This window comes from Gadus morhua, chromosome 19, assembly GCF_902167405.1.
Source record: "Gadus morhua chromosome 19, gadMor3.0, whole genome shotgun sequence".
NCBI classification, from domain to species: domain Eukaryota; kingdom Metazoa; phylum Chordata; class Actinopteri; order Gadiformes; family Gadidae; genus Gadus; species Gadus morhua.
The window spans coordinates 6,222,093-6,237,531 of NC_044066.1; the positions used below are offsets into that span (position 1 = coordinate 6,222,093).

At 41.4% G+C, this 15,439-nt stretch overlaps 1 protein-coding gene across 1 annotated transcript in view; it reads right to left on the reverse strand.

The window, feature by feature from the left end:
• Positions 1 to 15,439, reverse strand: part of lrrtm4l1 (leucine rich repeat transmembrane neuronal 4 like 1) — a 61,131-nt gene that overhangs the window by 23,338 nt on the left and 22,354 nt on the right. The gene's annotated exons all lie outside the window — the stretch shown is intronic.

Sequence of the window (15,439 nt, forward strand, 5' to 3'; positions counted from 1 at the left end):
AGCGCTGAGTCATGGATTGTAAAACACAATCCGTGCACATTTAAAGTTTGACTGCTCGTCAAAGTGCCGACTCGTTCCATGTGGTGCGTCAGCGGGGGTCACATGGTGACAGGGTTTCAAATGGGAACGCTGCGGCTGATGACATCCAAATGATCCACTCTGCATGTGGCCCAGAGTTTGAGGTGGCTGTAGATTATTACATATTACACCGCGTCATGCCAGAGACATTTCATCTCAGCATCGCTCCAACTCACCCTAAATGTTCCCACTCTGCCTGTCTCCTCTGCACACATACTGGGCTGTGATTATGCATTATGTGGTTCGTTCAACCATCTCTCTCAATATCTTGTGTGCACCCATCCCTGTGAGAGCTGAAATGGGAAAGAGTTTGGTAAACACACACGCCAACGCCTGCATGTGAGAGAGTCACTACCCAGGCCTACTAGTTTGGTATATATTAGGCCCCAGAAAAAAATGGCTGTGTAGTTGTTCGTTTGAGCTGCTACACAAGTAAAGGCCTTCATTGTTCAGTAGAAGAAAGGGGATGTAATTCGATAATAATAATAATAATAATTCGAACAATGACATTTACCTTTTTAGTTGTATAATTGTAATGAAGGACGGATAATTACACATCAGGCAGCTGAGAACTCTAGTCTACGTGAATGGCAATGTGTGTCCAACACAACAGCCCATCGAAGAATAGAATTGATTTGTTCTTTCTGAGACCTGAGTTTAATATACGTGGAGAAAAGAACTGAGACACACTGATATCCCAATCATGACAGCATCTTGTCGTTTGTCGTTCTCTTTTTTTCAGCCTAATCTCAAAAGTGCAGTGAGAAGATTTATTTCAGATAAGGCTTGTTCGTATTGAAATGAATGTGTCCCTTTCCAAAAAGCTTTTAATTTATTGCAAGCCAATATCGTCAACCTAAATTCCTTCATCAACCTCTTTAATTACATCGCTACAGGAACAACGAATACTAACGCTTCAGGCTGTTGAGAACTTTAGCCATACAACGAGCATGGGGATGCTTCTTAGACACAAGAACACACAGTTATTGTATTTAGTATAAGGCCTATACAATTTGAGAGATATCAGTTTGAGAGGCGTTTCATATATTTGGTATAGGTCTACTTAATATATTACATGTAATACATACAGACAGAACACACATTTATGTGTAACATTGGTGCTATTATTACGAAGTGTTGTTGAATTGATCCGATGAAGCATTTTGATCTGGTGAATTTATTCGAGTCGTAAAGACGGGACTTGGTTTTAAACCACGTTGACGGTTAGATCTGGTTTAGATCGGGTGAAGCGTTTAGATCTGGTTTAGATCTGAGGAAGTATTAGATCTGGTGAAGTGTTTAGATCGTTCCTGGTTCGGACGGCTGTTTGGACGCAGCTGGGCTTTGCTGTCCCATGTGTATGTTTCATCTTGCTAGATCTTTTTATTTTGTGTCGATGTGCACTCGCATCCCGTGTCCTGCGACTGGTTTGCGGCATGGGGGGGGGAAGAGCCAACTATCCAGCGTGCTTCTCTCTATATATATCTCTATCTATCTAGCTCTCCCAATCTAATTCTCTGGCAATGCAGTTTAAATATTAAACAAAGGAAAAATAACAATGTCGGCCTGGTAAAATATAAAACGTTAAATATTACATTGTAAAAAGTAAGTTATAAAGTTAGAAGCTATTAAAAAGTTTATAAAAGTGAAATTTTGAGCCCCAGGGATGTATAAAATATGATTTATTTATAAATATATGTATAAATATATATATAGAGAGAAAGACTATATATATATATATATATATAGTCTCTCTGTCTCTCTCTCTCTCTCTTCCCCCCCATTCATCAATCATCTAACAAATTTGTGTAGGTATGTTAACCCTGTTGCTAACAGATCATACTCTCACAACCCATAATAGGCTGACCTATTTCACTTCCTACATCCAGGGGCTAATAGTAGCCACGGCGTGCTACCACTCAGAAACAATGCAGCTCACCATGTCGCTTGTCATTTGGCACGCCAGCCCACGTAGCACGCCAGCCCACGTAGCATAGCAACGAAGCCACACATAATGGTTAATTATTCATAACCTGCCTCAAAGGGGGTTTGTGTTTTTGTTATATTTAGATGGTTGCGCGTCACCCCCGCAATCAATGTATGCGTGGAGGCTCAGATCCTCCAGATTGGAGATCGGAAGGTGTGGGTAAATCTAGCTATCAGTGTCAATTCTCTCGCCTGGCAAAAAAAAAAGACCATCAACATTCAAGTTGTTAAAACTGATTGGAAATAAAGATTAACCGTCTTTGGCTTCAAAGGACTCCCTTATTACTTGTGATTACGTATTTTGGAATCTACTGGTGTCTCCTTTAGATGATAACTGGCACTTTGTTTACTCGTTGAAAGCGTTCTATGTTTAAACTAATGTGTTGACTGCATAAACATCGTCTTGGATGGGAAATTGGATCAAGTCACATGTCCAGAAAATGTTAATAAACAGCACTTGACTCGAATAAGTTAGAATAAGATTTAAACTAATAAAACACAGCCAAATCTATTCCCCTCTAAGGATTCAGTGTTATCTACAAAACTTTGTGAGCATTGCTCTTTTTTTATTATAATATTGTTAGAATTATTAAAACAAATCCTACTCTGAATAAACCGTAAATCTTAATTCTTTGTATTAGTATTGTGCTAGTTATTGTACATCAAAATCGAGTTGGGGTAACTTCCTCTAGAGCTGAAAAAGATATGCAACAAAGGAACCATTTACAACCAATCATATCATAACGTTGTGTTCCCACGGCCCCATTTAAATCCTGGCAACGAGCTAGACAGCTGGCTGGCATGTTGTGTCAATTAAAGGTTGGGTAGGTGATTTGCGAAACGCCAGCAGATTTTGAAAATACACAACTCAAATGGTCCTACCTCCTCTCCTTCAACGCTGACTCTGACTCCACCCATTCCAAGTACCTGGACGCGCAATCATGCACGAGCGCGAACAGAGATGCGCGAGAGCGAGCCAGGCTAGCGTAGGTTTTCGTTTAACAACATGGCACTACATGCAGCTGTAAGTTGCACCCAGTACCGCGGGAAGTAGGAGTGCTGGGGGTGCTGCAACACCCCCTGTCCGAGGCCCTGTCTTATCACAGAAAACGATCATTTCTAAAAACTCCGGCCAAAGTGGAGATTTCTGAAAACGCCGGTTATGTGTTGTCGTGTCAACGGGGAGAAACGGGATTTTAGGTTCTGAAGCGTCACATTATGCACCAGGAAATGCTTAACGTCATGTGAGCGCCCGCTGTACCGTATTGGTCCGAATATAAACACAAACCCCATTGTAAGACGACCTATATTTGGAAAAAAGATTTGAAGACCAGATCCGTTTTTTATGAATAAATAAATTGTATTCATTGAAATAATATACGAAAATAAAAAGGCATCGAATAAAACACTGCATTGCCACTAAACAGTAGTGCAAATAGGCCGTACTGATGTGTACACCAAAGACTATTCCTGACACTCCTCTGCCCCGCTGTGTTCGCTCTGGCTGTGGTCGCTCCGAACTGTTTCGGCCCGTGGCAAAGCGAGTCATCCTCGCTGCTGTCCAAGGCATTTTGAGACGCAGCATTTATTTAATGCTCATATGACCTAGTGCTGAAAAAAGGTTATATGAAAAAGTGTGAGGGTAGCGGTGGTGCGCTAAACTTGTTCTGTGAGCAGCTGGATGTGAACGATCGATTTTCAACTGTCCGCGCATGCACTGGTGTAATTGAGCTGCGCTGCTATACATCTTTTTTTATCAATGTAACGAGTTGCGAGTCTAGTGCAGGCTGAATTTTTTTTTTTCCCTGCACCCCCTGCTGAGAATACGTTCTCGCTGCAATGGTTGGACCAGATGTTATAAACATTAAACGGTCACATAAATCATTACTATTTTTAGAAAATGTATGTTTGTTTCATATAATTGTATTGGAAGTCCTGGTTTTCACCAGGGTTGCCGCGGTGTGGACATTTTCACACCGAGTAATACACTCGTCTCCACACCGGTATTACCGAGTATAAACTTTGAAACTAGGTCAACCGCCACACAAGCATCGGTTTTTAGACCCTTCTCGTCCTTCAGTTCCCGCCAACGTTCGAAAGCAGCGCCTAGGATTATTCTTGATTTCAGTTTTTCTCTTTCAGCGTTTTTATTATCAATTACTCTCTGAAAAAGAGTTTTCCTTCTCTTTGCTGGTGGTGGTGGTGGTGGTGGGGATGGTGGCGTCTTGTCTGCCATGGAAATTGTCTTCTACTGCTAGGTCCAAATGTGGATTAACTAGTTCCAGTAGCTACCGCAGGATAACAACAAACAGGAGCTTGCTCTGGGTCACGAGCTCTGGGTCACGAGTACTGCACGAAGGGGTTGCGCGCGGGGCGCGGGGGAGGGGGAGTGCAGTACGACCGTTTGATTGACGTACTTACTGTCCAATGCAACTCGGTGGCAATGGAAATGATTGGCTGGAGTTTTTCGAGCCCTGCCCGTTCCACAGATGATTGACTTGTTTAATTTTCATGTCAGTACTTCTAACTCAGTGGCTGTAAGCGGGTTATGATAAGGATTTCAAGTAATTTTGCAAAAATGGCCAAAAAAGCAAATCACCTATACAACCTTTAAACAGCCTCCAGTCAGGTCCTGAAAGCTCAAACTGACTTTTTTTCTGAAACCAATTACCCATTATATCACCTCATCAAACGATACTATGATAAAGCCACTGGAATCATTATATGTTTTACTGTTCAATAAAATATTTTAATCAACGTCCTACTCACTGCTTTTGTAGGACGATATGTCCTAGAAACAATTAAATGTAAATGTAAATGGACTGCATTTATATAGCGCTTTTCTAACCATTGGCCACTCAAAGCGCTTTACAATATTGCCTCACATTCACCATTCACGCACACATTCACGCACCGACGGCAGAGTCAACCATGCAAGGCGACAGCCAGCTCGTCGGGAGCTAACAGTCAGGGTTAGGTGCCTTGCTCAAGGACACCTCGACACTCAGCTAGGAGGAGCCGGGGATCGAACCAACAACCTTCAGGTTACCAGCCAACCCGCTCTACCTCCTGAGCTACTGCCGCCCCTCAATTGTGATAATCAATGTCATTGTCATTTTAAGACCATATTTTGCCACTGATATAATGATATTATAATGGAGGAATAAAGGAAGTACACCTTTTCAAAGAACAATTAAGTTGGAATGAATGTTGATAGTTTTTTCTTATTTCTTGGCAGAAATGTAAACTTTTATGGCTGGAATTATGCAGTCCTTTGCAAAAATACCAATCAAAACCCAACTTTTGGTCTTGAGTAATACGTTATCTTCCCCTGTTGCTCTTTGCTCTGTCTACAGAGAGCCGACGAGAGGGCAGGCGCTGGGCTAAGATGTCTGACGTTTATTCCTACAGTACTGGCAAAATAAACGGCACAGAAATAAAAAAAAACATCAGACATTGCATCAACTATTGAAATTAACGATGTAAATATATGTGACAGTAATGTATCCAATAAGAATCGCACCAATAAAAGACAGAAAGGTATTTTTTCAAAGGTCTGGATGACAATTAAGTGGCATACTTAAAGTGAAATATTGGGAACACTGATGTAGAGGAATCAATTATAGCCAAGGGGGGCTTTTATTAGTGTGTGTCTTGTGTGAACTTGGAGCGCTGTTTAATTCATCCATGTGCGGAGGCGTTGGTTATAGAGGGAGTTTTATGGACTGAATTTAGTGCCAATATTACTTACCCGTATTTAAAAAATCCACACATATAAATAAAGTTGTGTGACGTGAAAACATGAACTCTACACTTGAGTTGGGAACAGTAAATCATAGCACATCTGTAAATATGTATCCACAAATGTGCATTGCCGTGTCTTACGACTGTGAAACCTTTGCGGTGAGTTGCAGATCTGCTTCTTGCATTGTCAATCTCATCTTGTGGATACAAACTGCTGTTGAGACACAAATCTTTTTGGCACTATAAAGACTCCCCAAATGTATCCACCAATAAGGTTTCTTATTAAAGCCAATCAGACCATACATCTGCGAATTCCAATCAGCCAGAGCATTTAGAGACTTGCACCAGCCGCAGCATGAGGACGTTAAATGGGTTACGTTTGGAAATCCAATGCAAACAAATGGAATTAAAATAATTACTCTGATTACGATTCTTATGCACTCTGCCTTTATTAGTATATATCGTAGATTATATATTCATGCCAAAGGCTGACATTTATCTTTGACTTGCATGTGAAGACTGCAATTGAAAAGGTTACATTTAATCACACCCAAAAAGGACACATTAAACCATGTATATATATATATATATTTATTTTTTAAAGGTCTCTTTTATTATGCAATTTGTGACTGCAATGAATTAATGAAATACATATCTAATAAACGTGTGAACATGGATAGCATGTCAAACAGTGTCTCTGCCCTCTACTCCATGTTGCCCTGTGTATAGTCTCCACCACAGTTCTCCGTGGTGCATGGGGAGGCTAGACTGGGTAGCCCCGCCCATTCTGCCGGTGAATTGAGTTCGCCCTGAACAAGGGTCTGGAGCAAGCATCAAGCCCCCAGGAACAGTGCATACTTCTGCAATCCACCAGTGCTCAGCGGCCAAGCCTGGTATTGCAGCTGTTTAAGCGGGCTCTGGGTCCCTCGATTCAAGGGGCCCAGAAGTAGATATCTCCGTTCACTCCAATGCAAGTGGGGAACAGGAATGTGTCTCCGCAAAAAATGACTGGATATCAATCAAAGGCTCATAATTATCTTTAGGCCATGTTCTAATAAAATGTAAGTTTTCTCTTTTCAAAACGCCACCATCAAGCGTTTTATTAGGCGTTTTATTTTATTATTTTTTGCTGGAGAAGGAGGGGCAGCTGAAAGGAGTCGTAGTGAAACAAATGTTGTTTCGGCCCGGCATTCGAGAGGGCCTAGTGCACGGCTCCGCTAACTTTTCGTGTCCGAGGTTTTTCCTTTTACTTAACATGAATGACGTTGATGGTTTTTAGGCACTGTGGTGATTTTTTATCACTAAAAGTGTTTCATTGATATAGGGATTTTTAGACTGGTTCAGCTGTCTAAAATTATCGATAGCATTTTTCGTAAATAGTTGGATCGAATCTGTTTCTTAAGCAATAACATTGAAGTGTATTGTTTTCTAGGCCAACATACATTTACTATGTTGTCAAGTTAACTTATACTTCCATGGTCGGTGAACAATGCGACTGCGATCGCTGAGACTTCTCGCTTATGATGCTACAATGCTAAAAATGCAGGAATATTTCTGCATCCGGTACGTCATGAACTATAGGGCGTGGCTAGCATGGGCGTAGCGGACGCGGGGTACACGGGGGACATGTCCCCCGCACTTCCCGTATCTGTGCCCTCTGTCCCCCGCACTTTTTACAGCCATTACAACCATAGACATCTTATATGATAGACGGAGCATCGAATGCTACCGCCTACTGGCGCTGACGAGACGCGGGGCCGCCATCTTGGAGTGGTCATCCGCTCCACTCAGTGTGATCCGTTTGGCTGGAGCTGTCAGCGCATTTAATTAATCATACCTCACTGAATACCACTGATTTTCATGCGTTTTTTGTCATACGTGTAGCTATGATAAAGGCCACATGGTTTGGCGTGTTTTATTATTCAATACCAATTATACCAATAGTACGGTAATGTTAAATCTTACTTGTGAAAAGTAATCCCCCGATTCCTATTGTGCATGGTCCGCCGATTTGAGCAGGAATACGCTGAACAACAGCCCGGCATCCTGTTTCTGCTGCTGTTGCTGCTCCCGGTTGACCACTCCAAGATGGCGGCCGTATTTCTCGCGTCCCAGCAGCCAATGCTCCGTCTATGCTATAAGATGTCTATGATTACAACCATTCGATGCCGCCTTTGAACGCACCATGAGCAGGTGGAGCCAGGCTGCAAACACCGCTGTCGTGTTGTGATTTCAATCACAGAGACGTTGATTCAGATCTGTTTCAAGCATGTTCAGCAAACCACCAGCCGAACATGCCGAACACGGTTTGTTTTTTCGAAGTTGCGTTATGCTGTTGCATGTTGTTTAACTAAATGATGACCAACTAATAGATGTCAATATATCAAGTTAAGCTAGTTAACAATTGTTAACTGTTACCTATGTTAAATCGCTTGCTAGGTGCAGAGGTAATAGTAACTAGTGACAATTACTCTGTTACATTTCCTTTTTGATAAATTGTACTCGAGTTGTTTTACTGCAAAATACTTTTTTACTTATATTATTCTAAAGTAACAATACTCCTACTTGGCTACTCTAACACCTAGGAATAAACCCACTCCTCGCATTTCTGCACAGAACTTGTGCTCACGGTTGTTTTGCACATATTTTTTAATCTTCATACAATAGAAAGAGCAGGGTCAGGGAGGAGACAGTGGACCAGAGTCCAGCAGCAGCAGGAATGAACAGGGAGGGTATTCACAGCAGATGAGGAGAAATTATCTCTTTGCGATTAATTTCCACAGCTACATCACCACTACTATTCTCAATACTATTTATAAGTTTTGCTTTGAACGTTTATTGAACATTTTACATTTATTGTCTTTATAATTGCAGGATAAATTATAACTGGCCAGGGAAATGTCTATAGGATAAGAGTGACTCTAAGATTAGTTTAGTTTATATTCAAAGAGACTTTCTGTTTATTATTTATTTGTTGATATTGTTTGACTACTGCACTATTTGTGTTTTAAAGGAAGCAGGTCTAGGTCATACCATTTGTCTTAGTCTTGATTAATTTTGCACATCTGTGTTGTCATAATTGACGACGGCAAATGTAATAGCTACATCTTCATGTCGATATGTTTATTGTTGTCCCTTTCACTTGTCACTTCTTGCCATTAAATTCAATTATGTGGCTTATTACCCTGTCACTTCCGTTCCATTTTGGTGCTGATAATTTGAAACAGGAATGGTGTTTTACAGAACTTTTTGTGTTCAGTGTTGTCTTTTGGAACTTATTATCTGGTTACCTAACCTGTAGATGCTCGAGGGTCATTCTGTGTCAACTCAACCAGAGTTTGAAAGCTTTAGATTTTAACTTTAGATATATAATTATCTAATATCATTTTAAAGAACTAAAGTCGGTCCCCTGGTCCTGTGCTGTTTGTGGTTACGTAGCCACTATGGAGGTGCAACTGAATACGAGAGGCTGATAAATCACTGAACAATTTGTCCCCCTCACTTCTGAAAAGATTGCTACGCCCCTGGTGGCTAGGCTCCCATGATGCGGAAGCATATCTCTCCTTGATGTTGCCCTGCGTCATTGAGCAGTTTAAATAGGAAGGAATGGGCGCCATTTTGGAATCTGGTGTCTATTCTATAATATGTCCATGGTCTGGAGAAGAGCTATGCATTTCTTTCTGCTTCCGATACGTTTTTGCGGGAGCCAATCACGAGCTGGCTTTTCCCCCTGGCGCGCTATTGGATGCCTTAACACAATGACGACAGGGAATCGACGGCAAGCAGCCAATCGCGTACAGTCAATTGAACTAGGCCCGTTGATCACGCCTCAAGAAAATGTGAACAGCTTCCCCAGACCACCTTGCGATCTACGATTGAGCTTGGTCTGGCAATAGCCAGACTAGGGCTGGGCAATTTGGCCTAAAAATAAAATCTCGATTTTTTTATAACTAATGGACAATTTACGATTTAAACCTCGATTTTTTTTTTCCGTTTTTCTCTAAACAAATTTAAAAGACCAAGGCAAAATTTAAATACATATTTTCTTTATCAACACAATAAAAATAAATGAGATTACCAAGTAATCTAGGCCTATGTGAACCAATCAGTTGTTCGAGGATAAAAAATAAATAAAAAATAAGTCATTATTGTGCAAAGATTTTTTTATATCAAACTGAAAAAAAAAGATCTTGTAGGCCATCCCTGAAAAACTTGTAAAATGCGATCGACCCTCTACAAACCTTACACAGAACAGTTTGTTCTATGTCTGACTGCTTGTACCCGAACCACTTCCATACAACTGAAGTAGCACCCTTTTTATGAATGAGTTCTTCATCTGTGTTCGTGGACATTTTTATGGTAGGGGAGATCCGGGTCGATTGAAACAAGGGACGATTGAAACACAGCGATATCCTCGAAAACCACGGAAGGCTTTCACGTCAGATTTCGTCACTACGTTCAGCACGCAAGACTGACCAACCCCGCAAAATTTCGTGTAATGACGTCCCACCGTTCAATGTTATCCCCCAAACCTTTTTTTTCGAGAAAAAAAAAAGCCATTTCACAAACCGTAGCAAAGTAAAAATGCAAATTAATCGTTTAAACCGAAAAAATCGCCCAGCCCTAAGCCAGACTATGGGGATGCTTCAATCGCCCAGGGAAAAAGGAGTAAGGAATGTTCAGTTTCCCCACGGACACCGTAAGGTAAACAAATGGTTGGCTGAAAAACAGCAGGAGCAATCTGACTATTATCCAAGATTACTTTGACAAAAACATATGTGAGGTAATCATATTCAAACAGGCATTTTTTCACTGAAAAGACCACACCGTTGAGAGGCTTAATGTTTGGTTTATTAAAGATGAGTCAGAGGAAAAGGCTTGAGGACCCCAGGGAGTTCGGACTCCCTAGGTGCAGGCTGAGGAGGCTGTCTCATTGCATTCCTCAGGCTCCATTGAATGTGTGTCTGTCTGCTAAAAGAGAGAGAGTGTGAGAAAGAGATTGAGGCAAAAGGGGAACACCTACAGTATATATGCTTGAGCGTAAATTATGGTCTTTGCTCCCATACTTAAGTCGGGGAACAGTAACTGATGAGATGAAGTTGCTAAAAGTTGTTGGTTGTTACTTATATACACTAGCAAGATGACCAACCTAAAACAGTAGTAGAATATATGTTTAATTATATGATTACTTATCGAATAAAATAGTATAATATTTGAAGTATGATTCCCATTAAGCATATATGATTGATTTATATATTTTTATTTCATTTGATTCACTGCTATACAATGCTAACCTAATCTATTACCTTAAAACATTTACTAAATAAAAATGTTTGAGTTATTTAGCGGGGATAATCCACTTCCATGCTTCAATGTGAGTACTTAAACATCTTACCTTTACCTTTTAAAGGGCATCACAACCGGTCCATTGTGCTGCAGCTCCATTGAGTTGTTAAATCCATGGCCCTTGCTGATTGGATATCACAAACGTATGTTCTGATTGACTATAAGAAACCGGGGTCCTCATTTGTGGATCAATTAGTGGATTTGTTTCTCCGTAGTTGCGGAAAATTAGGGCCAGGATGATTTGTGTATCGGTGGCAGTTTGTATCCACAATAAGGTAGACAAATGTACGTGAGCAGATTCACAACTCCCACTAACATAACACAAACATTGTCAGTTGTGGATATATATTCATGTGAATATGATTTGCTGTTCACAAATCTTAACTTACAAGTGTATCATTAATCTTTTCACATCCAAAAACTTTATTTACATGTGTTGATTTTTTATATACTGTAAGTTATTGGCTGTAAATTCATTCCATGTAGTTTCCCTGTTCAATAATTAAAAGTAGATTATCACTCTTTTCAAGAAAGTTGGTATCCAAAACAAAATTATTGCTATACAACCCATGTTATCAAAAGACACCTGTATTCACGTTCCACACTGCAGGTAGAGATTGGCTTGTAGCACTTACTTCTAATTGTAATTGTAAATCAGTGTATGTAGTTTGTGAATCGTGACTATAGGCTATTATGTAGACCTATCCCGCCATGTCCTACAACATGCACAGAGTCCCTGGTGCCGACGACCAAGACACCTGATTGGGATTGTTTGAACTGATTTATGCACGGGCTACGGCCTTCTTAAGTCAACCTTGGGGACTTCAGAATGAATGTGGCTTTATCGCAATAAAGGAAAACAGCATTTCCGTTTGTGTACAATCCCATATAATGCCATTCAGCGTCATGTTTTTGTCATGGGAAGAAATCGCAATGAACAATAACGTTCAATGTTAAATGACCTTTTATGTGAACCAACACACATTAACACAACATGTTAGCAGCACAATGGGTAATATCGATCGCTGCAAAAATAATCGAGCTCATATCCATAAATCGTATGATAGGTCGATAATGTAATTACCTGTAAACAGGGCAGACTTAATGTTTGAGACACAGGTCAATAAACCATTTTTTTCTCTAACATTTGCTTAATTTCTTCATAGCAGGAGCCCAGTGGAATAACCCGATGCTCAATATTTCCACCTTTGATATTAATGTTTACTAGCAATAAACCAAAATATTTTGGCTCTAAAACACTTGACCGGTGACCTGTGAATAGAGCGTGTCCTTCCCAGATGTTTCGGGTTCTTTTTGTTGTCATGCAGCATGAACCATACTTTATATTCCCTGCTGGCTTCTCCTCTGATCTCCTATTCCCTCTAGTGAAGCCTTCCAAAACCGATAACCCAGGCTGATTACATCACACAACACTTACACCAGCTGTGAACAAACACACACGCACACAGACACACCTTCACAGACAGACGCACAAAGCACACAAATGTAAACAAATGCACATTCAATGATAAAAATCAGCACACACCTTCACAAAGAGATACACACACCAACACACATACTTGCGCCGACCCAATCAGAAGCCTTTGGAGGCACGGATGTATACAATGACTGACACATGTGAACGCATCCGCACACAGAAACACACACCTCTCCTATCTCCCTTCTTTAAACTCTCATAAAAATACACCCACAGCCACTCTCACACTCACAAACAGAAAGACTCACAAACAGCCACTCTCACTCACACAAACACACAGACTCACAAACAGCCACTCTCACACTCACAAACAGACAGACTCACAAACAGCCATTCTCACTCACACAAACACACACACACACAAACACACACACACACACACACACACACACACACACACATACACAAACAGCCATTCTCACATACACATGTACACACATGTCAGTCACACACACCGGGGCTAGGTTGCACACACACACACACACACACACACAAACACACACACACACACACACACACACACACACACACACACACACACACACACACACACACACACACACACACACACACACACACAGTGCAACTGCAATCAAAATCAATGTTTGAAGAGGTCCCTCGGAAGAGAACCCATCTCTACTAGTACCAGACATAAAGAAGCACGCTAACCACCGAATGAAGGACATGCTTTGGGGCCATTTGATTTGAACTGCTCTGGCATGACAAGACTTCTACTCCCTAAGGACTCCACGTTAAATCCCCATATCCTAAAGCCTGTACCGGGCATCGTAGATCTGTGTAATGTTATCATGTTATGTATAGTTTAAAAGCATATAATGTACACCTGACGCTTTAGCACTTATAAGGGTCATTAATAGTGCAGTATAGCTTCAATATTATAGCATATACTGTAAACAACACACACACACACACACACACACACACACACACACACACACACACACACACACACACACACACACACACACACACACACACACACAGTGCAACTGCAATCAAAATCAATGTTTGAAGAGGTCCCTCGCAAGAGAACCCATCTCTACCCGACATAAAGAAGCACGCTAACCACCGAATCAAGGACATGCTTTGGGGCCATTTGATTTGAACTGCTCTGGCATGACAAGACTTCTACTCCCTAAAGGACTCCACGTTAAATCCCCATATCCTAAAGCCTGTACCGGGCATCGTAGATCTGTGTAATGTTATCATGTTAGGCATAGTTTAAAAGCATATAATGTACACCTGACGCTTTAGCACTTATAAGGGTCATTAATAGTGCAGTATAGCTTCAATATTATAGCATATACTGTAAACAATGTCTACGTCCGAGAAAAAAGTATCTGCATTTTTACTACTCCCAGTGAGACATATTTCCTCTTTCATTCGTACCTCTTCTTTATTCTACCTGTCTTGTCCTTTTTGGAATGAGAATTCCCCGTGTAGGATTAATAAACCACTATCTTATCTCAAATTCTGTGAAGACAAAGCCCCCCAAAAACATTCCAGCATCTTGGGTGCGCAGTGTGAGTATGAAGGGGCTTTGACTGGGGCCTTGTGCCGTCGAAACAATCTTTGTGAAAACAAGCTCCTTGCTCAACGGTGTCCAGCTGCCGTGGATCAATACCGGCCTCATCCCTCTGCGATGGCAACCGTTGCTCGAACGGGTGAGCTGGAGTGTGTAAGAGAAACCAACCGTGGGGAAGTAATGGGTGAGGAAGTCGTGTTTTCGAAGGCCAACGCGAGCTTCAGTGTGTCATTTACCAGGGGAGGCAGGTAAGGCTGTGTTCATCAGGATACGCACATTAGGTGAGATAATGTGAGTGACATGAGTGAGTGAGCCCACACAGACACACACACACACACAAAAGGATTGTCTTCAGACCTTCAAAGTGCTCTACACATACACACACATAAAAAGGAGAGGTATAAACAGAGGTCTACACACAAAGGTATACAAACACACACACTCACACACACACAAAATAAAACGGCCCCATCACTCGACGAGGGTCCTCGAGAACGCCGGATGGTTGAATAATAAAAACAATCCAAGCATGAGTTCAAACACATCCTGTGCCTCTCCTGTACTTCCAACAACTCGTGACAAAATGAGCGCAGGGCGTCCTGAGAGACTAGATGAAACAGCGGTCAGACAGGGCATTGGCATCCGCACAGCGGGCCGTGGCGTATGCGACGCGGAGGGTTGACTTGTCGTGCGGTGCGTCAACAAACATCTTTGTGTATAGTCGGCCTCCCCCGGGGAAACTCTTCCCTCGCACAGGCGCTGGTGAAAGGGCAGCTTAAAGTGATATGAGTAGTTATGAATTTTTTGCGAAAACAAAACAAGAGTAATGGATAAACAATATATCATCGGCGAATGCTTGAATGTTTGTTGTTGTCTTAATTATTCTCGGGGAGAGGGTCCGTAAACAAAGCCATTGTCATTAGCGGCAGACAGCAAATCCACGTCGTGTGTTGTCAGTGTAATAATGAAGTTCTTTGAACATAAGTTACGGACCACTGCCCCTCCGGTCCATGCGCTAATTGTCTAAAACAGGGGAATTATTTTGGAATGAAAACGCAAACAATACAACAGCAAATGGGGAGATGTCTTACAATTGGCACCCAAGCGTGTCATGAACCCGAAGACAATGGTGCTTAACTCTAATCCAAAATCTGTATTTTCTCTCTCTCTCTCTCTCTCTCTCTCTCTCGGCGCATGCTTAGTTTTAAAGGATTTACCTCAGTGTCTTGAGCCTCTGTGTT